The sequence below is a fragment of the Mus musculus genome, chromosome X, assembly GCF_000001635.26.
Source record: "Mus musculus strain C57BL/6J chromosome X, GRCm38.p6 C57BL/6J".
Taxonomy (NCBI): domain Eukaryota; kingdom Metazoa; phylum Chordata; class Mammalia; order Rodentia; family Muridae; genus Mus; species Mus musculus.
Genome location: NC_000086.7, coordinates 70,682,337 through 70,694,115, shown reverse-complemented (window position 1 = coordinate 70,694,115; position 11,779 = coordinate 70,682,337). Strand labels below are relative to the sequence as shown.

The 11,779-nt window shown below is 38.8% G+C and overlaps 1 non-coding gene across 1 annotated transcript; it reads right to left on the bottom strand.

Annotated features, from left to right (window-relative positions):
* Positions 1 to 508: 508 nt before the first annotated feature.
* Gm22785 lies at positions 509 to 640 on the bottom strand. The gene has a single exon (XR_003953197.1). It is a non-coding gene; the product is annotated as a small nucleolar RNA SNORA17 (small nucleolar RNA).
* Positions 641 to 11,779: the final 11,139 nt, after the last annotated feature.

Sequence of the window (11,779 nt, the reverse complement as noted above, 5' to 3'; positions counted from 1 at the left end):
CTAGTTCTGCTTCTCTTCACTATACCCACATCCTTCAGTTTCTCTTTCTCTTCCATTCCTCCTCCACTTACTTGCTCCTCTTAGTGGTACCTGGGGTCTCTGAGTGTCTGGGATCTTCTCAGGAGAGATCCCAGGAGTGGTCTCAGGATTGCTATGACCCACATGTGCATTATGGCATCAGGCAAATGTCATTTTGGGCATGGTCTTCTCCTGGTGGTCATATCAGGCTAGCTCCCTGTCCAGGCCCCATGGAGCCAGTCTGGGGTCATCTCACGGTCACTCCACACTCTGCCTGTCCAAGTGGGGTCATCTGTCTCAGGTTCACTCCTGGCTGGAGCCCTCAGTCCCAGGTGGACTTCTTCTAGTCTCCAGCTTGCTCCCAGGTCCTGTGAGCTGTTGCTGTCAGGGCCTGCAATCACTGGACTGGTGGTCATCTCAGGCTAACTCCCTGTCCTGGTCCCCTGGCGCTGAACTTGTGGTCATCTCAGGCTCACATTCTTTTTCAAGGAATGTTAGGCTACTAATCTTTCAGATATTCATAAGTCCGAACACTGAGCGTATGCACAGCCTCTTTCCTCTCTGCCACCTACTGATGCACTTGTGACACAGTAGCCATATCTGCAACACTTCTAGAGGCAGGTCAGAATTTTCATTCCTTTTACTGTTGAGTAGTCTGTGTTATAGATGTACTGGAGTTTATCTAGTCACCTACTGAAAGACACTTAGGTTGTTTCCAATTCAGATAATAAACAAAACTATCATGAATATCTATATACATATTTTTATGAGTATGATTTTTCCTTTATGTGAGATAAATATTCAAAAGTGATATTTCTAGGTCTTAAAAGTGATTGCATGTTCAGCTTTACAAGAAAAGGGAGAACTTGAGTGTGTAACTAAATGGTAGAGCAACTGAGAGTTTGCATTTTAAACTCAGCCCTGGGAAAAAGGAAACAAAAGGAAATAGGCTGTATCATTTTATATTCCCATCATCAATATATGACGGAGTTTGTCTTTTGCTCTCATAACAGAGTCTTTAATAATGAAGAGTTTTAAATTTTGAAAGTTTAGTTTGATACATTTCTGTACATGTTTACTTTCACAGATCATACTATAGATAATAAGAATCCTTCATCAAATCCCAGACTTAGAATTTTCCCTAGAATTTTTTGAGGATTTATAGTTTGCTTCTATGTTCAAAATCCATGTACATCTACTTTTCTTTTAAACGTACTCCATGAAAATAGGCAGAAGACAAGAATACACTATTTCTCCATGGGATGAAGTATTAATATCATGCAAATACCAATTCATTTTACTTTTAAATTGAAGGATGCAAAGTTACAACAATAACAAGTCAAGGTTTTGTTTTGTTTTGTGTATTTTGGGACAGGTTCTCACTGTGTAATCCTGGCTGGTCTGAAACTCACTATGTGTATCACACCAACTTTGAACTTAGAGATCTGTCTACCTCTTTCTCCCTAGTGCTAGGATTAAAGACTTGTGCCTCTACACACAGCAACAAGTAGAGACTTTTTTTTAAAAGTGAATTAGTGGAAAAGTCAGTTTTCCCTGCATAATTCTCCATACTCTGCATTTGACTGACAGCACTGCCATGATATTTTAATTTTTTACTGTTGTTGTTCAGGTATAGTCAGAATAAGAGATCTTGAAGCTATTTACAGCTCCCACAAGAAGTGGGCACACACCTGACCATTACATACAAAGGTTACATATAAACACTCACCACAGTCAGTCGGGAAGCAAAAGGAGCAGGAAGGAAGCCTGGATACTAGTCTTCATTGAAAGTTTTGAGGGAAGAAATGAGTAGGCTGTTGAAGACCAGCTGAGCAGCCTTAGAATTTGTAAACACAGTGATCTTTGGGTGTAGTCTTTAGTTGCAAGTTGTCAGTATTCTAGGTCGAAAAGGCGTGATAAAATGAGATGGAACCAGAGATGAGGATTATTATTTGGTTTGCCTATCAAGCAAATTTTTATCTGTAGGGATCAGCTAACTTTGGGAGGAGCAGCCCTGTCCTTAATCCACAAGGCCCTAAGGTGCCAAACAACAGAAAAAATGATTAATAAATGTCATGTTTTATTGAAAACAATTAATAAACATGGTGTTGTGGGGATGTACATTTTGATACCGAAGTGATTAATATATGTATTTGCAGTTACTGTGCCTTGAGTTTTCCCAAAAGCAATAAATATGCAATTGGATCCCTCTCATAACAGAGGGGTATTTACTATCTAGACAGTACATTTTCAGAATCTTCTGGCCACAATATATCAAAGACAGTATTGTAAATGTAAAATAAAACCAACCAACACTAGTAATTGGGCAGGCTAGAGGAATGAAAGCCAAGTATACAGACAGTGAATGTCCTCAGTCGTCTAAAGTCTCCAAGGTGCCATTTACTTCTGGCCTAGCAACCACTGTGCAGTTGCTTGGATAGGAAGTTTGAGTTTAATAAAAACCACATGAGGCTAAGACTCCATCATCAATTTCTCTAAAGTGACATTGAATATCCCTTTCACATACACAGGCTTTTCAGTTCTTATATAGTGCATTTCTTGTGGAGATTCCTAGTTCAGGGTAGTAAAGGCATGTCAGACAATGATAGAGGAGTAATTTTAAAAATGTAAAAGTCACTAAGTAACAGGCTCAAGTATATATGGAAAATAAAATGTCTTTGTCTTAATTACCACAATGTTTCAAAACATTCAAAACAACTGAAATGCCCATAAATTAAAGATTAAATAATCTGTGATACACATGCTCAATGGGGTTCTAATGGCTGCTTTAAAATTGTAAATTTATCTATGAACCAAGAGTTATTTACACATACATGAATGAAGCAAACTACACGATTTTAAATCTTTTTAAAAAACATTGATGTTTGTGCTTGTGGGGGCTTGAACATGCACTTGCACAGTGTGTGTGGAGGTCAGAGGACAATTTTCAGGTGCTGCATCTCTCCTAACATGTGGACTCTTGGGGTTGAACTTGGGTTGCCAGACTTGGCAGCAAATGCCTCTACTTGAGGATCCCTGAAATAATTTTTATAATGCACTATTATTTCTATAGAATTTAAAAGAGTGGGGGGGGGATCCAAAAGAAGTGGAGGTAGCCCAGGCTGACCTTAAACTCGTGATCCTCCTGCCTCTGCCTCTTTCAGTAAATCCTACCTGTGTGCACCACTACAACCGGTATACAACAGTATCAATCAACAAGACACCCTAGAACTCCCAGGGACTACGCCATCAACAAAGGAGTACACATTGCTACAGCTGCATATGTAGCAGAGGATGGCCTTGTCATGCATCAATGGGAGGAGAGATCCTTGGTCCTATGAAGGCTCAATAGATGCCCCAGTGTAGGGCAACTGAGGGCGGGGAGCTGGGAGTGGGTGAGTGGGTGGAGAAACCCTCACAGAAGCAGGGGGAGGTAGAATGGGATAGGGGGGTTAGGGGGTCCAGAAAGAGGATAACATTTGAAGTGTAAATAAAGAAAATGTCCAATAAAAAAGTGGAGGTAGGACCTTGGGAGATAGCTTGGTGTTTTTCATGTAAGCTCGAGGACCAGAGTCAAGACTCCAAAACCTATATGAACTCACAGTGGTCTTGGTGGCCCATCAGTAATTCTGACCTTGGAAAGACAGAGCAACCTGGCAAGTAAGACTACCCATATTAATGTGTTTGATTGACAGATGCTGCTTTAATAGATAAGATGAAAGAGCAGCTGGGCATTACTATTGATGCCAACTTTGGGTCTCCACAAACTTATACACATATATAAAACATGCAGACAAACATGCACATCACACACACACACACACACACACACACACGAAATGAAAAAAGAAAATAAAAGAAAGTGGACATGCATCTGCTGATTTGTACAAAATAAAAACATACTACAAAGCAAAAATTAATGTTCTTACTCTCCTTAGGAGCTAGGCATAAATAGCATGAAAAAAAGTGGACATGAGAGGAATGTATATTAGCTTCAATCTCACTGTTTGGACAGAGATATTAAAAATAAAGAAAGAGGCAAGATGGCTCACTCAATGGGTAAACACATTTGCCACTAAGTGTGCCCACACCTGACTTCAATAACCAAGACTCACATCTTAAAAAGAAGGAAAGAAATTTGCGAAATTTAGCCTTTGCCCTCCACGTATGGGTACACACACACACACACACACACACACACACACACAAACACACACACAGAGAGAGAGAGAGAGAGAGAGAGAGAGAATAAATAAATGTAATAAATATTTTAAAATAAGAAGCCAAGAATAACCCCTGTGCTGTTATATTGAAATTAAAAGTACAGTGTGAATGACAAATGAATGCATAAAAAAGAATAATGACAAATAGGACATTTGTGCAGTTTCAAAGTGTCTATCCACAAGAATATTATTAATTACAAGGATAAAGAGGAACTTCATAGTGGACTGATCTGACATTTATTTCTTTAACTGAGTGACTAATGTTAAAAGCACTAATAATAAAAGCCTATAGTGTCATGTATTCCCAGATAGTGTGCACCAAGAAAGGCACACATATTTCTTTGATATTCTTCCCAGAAAACTATAACCTCAAAAATGTATAAAAATCATTTAAAACCAAAGCAAAAATGTTCTTAAAAAATAGTTAATGAGGCTACTTCCATTAAAGTCTAAGTTATGAGATACAATGAAAGACTCAGAAACTATTCTAGTATAAAATATAATCCCAGATTAGGGGACAAAGAGAAGGTTGACCTCTGAATTCAAAGACAGCATGATCTACATAGTGAGTTTCAGACCAGATTAGCTATCAGCAAGCACCAGGTATCCTGTCTCCACTCAGGGCTGAGATTATAGGTACAATATGCAGTTTTTAATGTAGGTACTGAGGATCTAAATTTAGGTCCTTGTGTTCTGCTTAATGCCTTTACTGGCTGAGGTATCTCTCCAGCCCTGAATACTTTGTTTTTAATTCTTTGTTTCATACACACATGTGATGAATTTTGGCCACTTTTCATCTCCCCACTTTACCCCTTTTCATCTCCCTTTCTCTCCCAATGGCACATGTGCAACTCACCACTGGTTCCATCACTGAAGATAATGACACCCACTCTGCCAGCAACAATTAACTATTAATAGTTCCAAGGGAGAGTTGAGGCATTGAGTCTCTTTCCCAATGATGAAATGTTGGCAATCCTGGTAAAATGTGACTAAGGCAGTCATAGGCCCTAAGGAGAAACCTACTACTAATAGGTTATACCTATAGATTAGTGTTTCCTTCAGCTTTTGGTCAGAGACATTACTTTATTCAGTGTGTGGCAGCTAGCATGGGGACTCATAAATAACCAAAGTGCTGAGCAAATGTAACTGCACTGTTGCGTGCTCAGTGCACACGAATGGCAACAAAAGATACATCTAGGATTTCTTCTTTGGTCTCACTGCTGAGTTCTAACCATTTAGTAACTGTTACAAGAAAATCGATTCTTTTTAGTTCACAATTTTGCCACTTTAAGTTTAGGACCCTTCGCTTAGTTTCTGAAGTTCTCTAGTCTCTGAGTCATATATTTACTTCTGGGGCATAGAACTTAGTATTTAAGAACACTGGCTTTAGAGTTTAGAAGACCTGGTTCGAATTCATTTTCTACCATCCCTTAGCAGGAGACCAGGTTACTTGATCGCTGTGAGCCTGAGTCTCCTAAAGTGCAACGATGCTGCCTATAATTAATGAAGCTCTTTAGCAAATAAATGAATCACTGTAAAATACTTAACACTGCATGGCACAGACTGATGACTCAAATACACAGGGACTGATAGTGGCTTTGAATGGATCCTGTGATTTTCTTTTTTACCTTGTTGTTTTTCACCTAGACTGTTCCCACCTCCAAAAATGCTTCTGCTTGTAGAAAGTTTATTATTTGAATCCAATCCCCAAATTCAGTTTCTCAAGCCTTCTTTTTGTTCTGCTGGGACATTCTCTCTGTTTTAAATTTCCACTCTCTTGTATCAGAAATCTCTTTTCCACCAGTTCTTGTACTTAGGCAATTCCTAGGGTTGCACTTGCCCTGAGGAGGTACTCCACGACTCTTGCCCAAAGTAAATCATATCGTTTCCAAGTGGTACAGGATTCCTTAGAACTTTTAGTAAGAGTTCTCAGTCTCTGAGCAATGTCATTACATGCCTTACTTCTACTAACAACTTCAACTTACTTTTAAAAACTGGGAGTGCTTGGTCATCTATGAGCTATCTACATCCTACCTCCAATCTCTAAGGCTCAATGATCATTGAAGAATAGAGGAGAGGGCATATAGGTTGAAAGAGCAGGAGTTTTCAGAGGACTGCTGCAAAACAGTGTTTCTGGACATGCAGGACTATTACACACATGAACTTTGCCACTGCCATGGCCACATGCTCAAGTTGTGCATAAGATCAAGACAGTCAAAATTCTAATGTGAATGTAGGAGGGGCTTGTCAAGTCACGACCCCGGCCTGAAAAATTATGGACAGTTGGTGGCTGCCCGAGGGTAGTGATAGTAGTAGGTTTTCTTCAGAGATACAACCCTAATTAGGTTGTCCACGTTCCAGTGGATGGTCCTACACTGTGATACAGCAGCAGCCTCAATTAGACTTAGTACCTGACAAGAAAAAGAGCCATGACATTGGGAAGGTATGTAGTGTAGGAAGCCAGAAGGTATTGTGAGGGGAAGGACTGGGTAGATTTTATCAAAATATATTGCACACATGTATGAAAGTATTTTTAAAGACACATGACAAAGAACTGAATTAATGTATGAAAACATAGATCAGACAATGACAGGAGGTAATTCTGCTGGCATTTGACGCCAATGACAATGGTGTCTTGGGACATGTATTTTTTTACCTGTGTTTTGAGATTCTGCCCCAACCATTTTCTATTGAGATTTTCAACAACAACAGCAACAACATAGCCATGTGAAGTTTGAAAAATAGTTGATGGGCAAATTTCATGAACATACACAAATGAGAAATGTTTTTATATTGATAGAAAAGATGCTATTTGCCCATAAGAAAGTATAAAGCCATAATTGTTGTGCTCCTCTTAACCCTAAAGTTCCTTTGCCTGATTGTTTCTAGACATCAACTTAAAATTCCATGGGAGAATAAATTTAGGATTCTACCTATACAACCACTTTTTCCTGAAAAGCAACAGTGTCTGAGTCTAGACTGAGTTCTTAGTGTTTGGCTGCTTAATGTTTATGCCCACACCCCAAAGATTTGTTTGTTGAAAGCTTTGCCCTCAATAGTTATTTGGATGAGGTAAAGGAACATTTAGAGACAAACTTATTTGGAATGAGGTAAGCCACTGGAAGGAATCAAGATGGATATTTCCAGCAGAACCTTGAATTAGCTGTTTTAAGAGGGACAGCAAGGTTGGCTACTTCACGATCTATGACTTCCTTTTATTATACCCCAACCATAAGGGTATCTGCCAAGATGTAATGCAGGCAAGGAAGTCCTCACCAGAGTTGATGATAGGATATTTAGGCCTTCTACCTCACAAAATTGGCAGACAAAGGCTTTTCTTTATAAGTCTTCCATCTTTGTATATTTTGTTATAGAAGTGGAAAATGGACTGATAAAATTATTTATTTTACACCAGTGTGTACTTGCTATGTAGTAAAATGTAAGCAAATGGAACTATCTTGCTAAAAGGGGAGGAAAATATTTCCTCCAGCTGTGTGGAAATGTATTGACAAATTCTGAATAAAACAAAACAAAACAAAAAACCTTAGGGCTGTTTTCCCTTAACGTTACTTTCTTGAGTAAGTATGTTTACGGGCTTTGCATATATATATATATATATATATATATATATATATATTCCATTGAGTATGACTCAGCAGGAGTTTGTGGGTTGTGAAGAACCAAGCACATGGCTAAAATGAATCAAAATACACTGGTTGTCTTTACTAGTTTGGTAGTGAGATAAACAATGTTCAATTATCATTTGAGTCACTCACAGACTTAAAAAGGGAGATGTAGTCTGCTGCAGTGAAAAATATTGTCACACACTGGCATGTTCCCTGCTTATGGCAATGAGGGCTACTTATTGTTTTCTTGAATGGAAACAATCTCACCTTCTTTTTTTTTCTTTTTTTAAAATATTTTTTATTATTACATATTTTCCTCAATTACATTTAGAATGCTATCCCAAAAGTCCCCCATACCCTCCCCCCACTTCCCTACCCACCAATTCCCATTTTTTGGCCCTGGCATTCCCCTGTACTGGAGCATATAAAGTTTACGTGTCCATTGGGCCTCTCTTCCCAGTGATGGCCGACTAGGCCATCTTTTGATACATATGCAGCTAGAGTCAAGAGCTCCAGGGTACTCGTTAGTTCATAATTTTGTTGCACCTATAGGGTTGCAGATCTCTTTAGCTCCTTGGATATTTTCTCTAGCTCCTCCATTGGGGGCCCTGTGTTCCATCCAATAGCTGACTGTGAGCATCTACTTATGTGTTTGCTAGGCCCCTGCCTAGTCTCACAAGAGACAGCTATATCAGGGTCCTTTCAGCAAAATCTTGCTAGTATATGCAATGGTGTCAGCGTTTGGAAGCTGATTATGGGATGGATCCCTGGATATGGCAGTCTCTAGATGGTCCATCCTTTTGTCTCAGCTCCAAACTTTGTCTCTGTAACTCCTTCCATGGGTGATTGTTTCCAATTCTAAGAAGGGGCAAAGTGTCCACACTTTGGTCTTCATTGTTCTTGAGTTTCATGCATTTAGCAAATTGTATCTTATATCTTGGGTATCCGAAGTTTTGGGCTAATATCCACTTATCAGTGAGAACATATTGTGAGAGTTCCTTTGTGATTGGGTTACCTCACTCAGGATGATGCCCTCCAGGTCCATCCATTTGCCTAGGAATTCCATAAATTCATTGTTTTTAATAGCTGAGTAGTACTCCATTGTTTAAATGTACCACATTTTCTGTATCCATTCATCTGTTGAGGGACATCTGGGTTCTTTCCAGCTTCTGGCTATTATAAATAAGGCCGCTATGAACATAGTGGAGCATGTGTCCTTCTTACTGGTTAGGGCATCTTCTGGATATATGCCCAGGAGAGGTATTGCGGGATCCTCCAGTCAATCTCACCTTCTTTATTCACAATTTTAATTTATTCCATTTATCTTTCCCTTTCTATCTGGCAGAGACATTTAATGAATGTCTACAAGGTAGAGATCTCTGAACCAGGTGTTACTGGCAAAATGAGCACAGATAAAACGGTGTCTTCAGAGGCTTAGCTGAAAGATAAGACTGCAAATAAGAGCAGAAATGAGCCATTTGTTCCACCCTGTTGAAGGATCTGAAAAGGTAAAGAAATGCTTGTGAGAACTTTCTAGGGAAGTAAATCCATTTATATCTATTCTATATGTAGCTAGTATAAAACACTAGTCTACAAGATCTCCCTGAACACTTTGAAAATCATCTTCCACTCTTTCCTTTTATAAGGCGATTCCCATAGATTTTAGCTCCATGGTAAGCATGTCTGCCATTTCATGATGAAAAGTCTTCTGACTTACAGTAGAAATTTTTACTATTAAATATGTACCTATGGGATTTTTTTATATGTCTTGTTTGACAACTTCTGAATCTTTTTCAATGAAGATATGTGTACTTCCCTAAGTCTGCAGAGCATTTACCTCTATTTCTTCAAATATTTAGTCCCCACCCCCAGATACTCTAGCTCTTCTCTATAGCAAATGAATTTGACACTTCTTCTATCTTCAGTCTCTCTAGGTTTCTCTCTACATTTTCCAAGCATTTAATCCCTTCCTAATGCTACATTGGAAATCTTTTCAACCTGTTATTCCATCTTAATTCATTCTTCAACTATATCATTCTTTTCTTTATCTTCCTCATCAGTTTCTTTTGCTGGTGTGTGGGAGCCAGAAGCTAAAGTTGAGCTTCCTGTGTTACTCTCCACATTTAATTTTTGAGACAGGGTCTCCCACTGAACATGGAACTTCAAGCAGATTTGCTGGCCATCAAGCCCCAGGGACGTCCTGGCACTTCTTTCGTGCTTTGACTTCATGTATGCCACTGCAGTCTGCACTGTTATGTGGATTAAGGGGATATAATTCAGGTTCTCATAGTGTGCAATAAGTAGTTTATTTAATGAGCCAACTTTTCAGCCCCATGTTCTTTATTTTAACTCAGCTTTCAGAGCCGACATTCCTCGGTGGTCGTTTTTATAACTGATTGCACCTGCTCCACATTACTAATACCCACTAGCTACTCAATGCTATTCTACTTTGTTTTCTTTTACTATTTTCACTAGCTCATCAATTATGTCTTATGTGGTCAAGTCTGTTGAGCTTCTGGTATCCCAGTCAGAAAGTCATAATAATCACAAGATAGTTTTAAGAGTACCCTTTGTCAGTAAATTCTAGAGGCACCACAGCAGTTTTTAGACTGACCAGACCACATTGATTATAATCTCCTACCATCTGCCTCATCCTAATTTGAATGAGTTTACTCTTGTTCTATTGAGTTTAATATTTACAGTCACCCTTCCTAATGTTTATTTTCCCATCAATGATACAAACTTTCATTTTTGTTAAAGGGTTTCCACATTACAGTAGCACCATGGCAATTTACATTGAAGCATAAACATCATTATAGTTGTGGGGTTATTGCTCCTAATTCTGAAAATACATTTTAAAACTGCAAAACAGAACAACATTGTGTTACTTAAGTATAGAAAACATAGGAGAAATGATTGAATGGGATAAATGCTAAACAAAAAGTGCATACTGGTATTTGTTTTTGCTATGGTTGTAACATTTCCAAATCATGATTAATATGTGTGGGATTCTGAATAGATTCACCAGAGGCCATTTGATTCATCACAGATCATGGGCTTTCCCCCTGTAATAGCCACTGACAATCAGTAGTGATAATAAAGGGATAGAAATTTAAATTCTCTTTGGGTATGACTTAGCTAAGGGAAGCAGGTGCTGAGGGGGCTGAATTGCACTAGGAATTGGCAGCTCTATGCTCCAGCAGCAATACTCACATAATAGCTGGAGTCATCCCCTAACTCTTTAGAATTCGATTTCTTTATTTGTAAAATTGAGGTAGAACTACATCAACTCTAGCATCCCTTCAATGTATAGAAATTTGTCATCAAACTTTGAGAGGATTTACCACTTGGAACAAGTTCCGTATTTGACAGAGGAATCTGTTTTAGAGCAAATAATTCCCCAATAAACAAACATATATTAAATATAGAGTATGCAGTTCCATGAAGAAATGGGCAAAAGGAAACTCTATATGTAAAAGGTCCTATCTGTAACTCCCTCTGCAATAAAGCTTAGGCTCTAAACAATTGCATGTCAATCATGCCTCTAACTCTGCTGCCTCAGGGCATTTTCACAACTTTCACCAACCTGTTCCAGTGTACTTTTACTTATTAAGTCTATACACTCCAAGTGCTAAATAATAGATTAATAGGCCCTAAGAGATCCAATATCTCAGTGAGCACATGTGCCCCCAACCTAATCTCCAGTATCAGCATTTGCATACTTCCCAAGTCTTAGACACTTTCTCTAATTCCCATTATTTTTCTCTCCTTGATTGGGGTTTCTAAGCTGCCGTTTATGCCAGAGGCAAATGATGTCATTGTGTCTACCCCCAGCTGTTCTTAATTTTCTCACCGATCAGTTCTCTTGAAGGACTCCCAGCAGGCCCAAAGACATAGCCCTCTCTTGTAAAT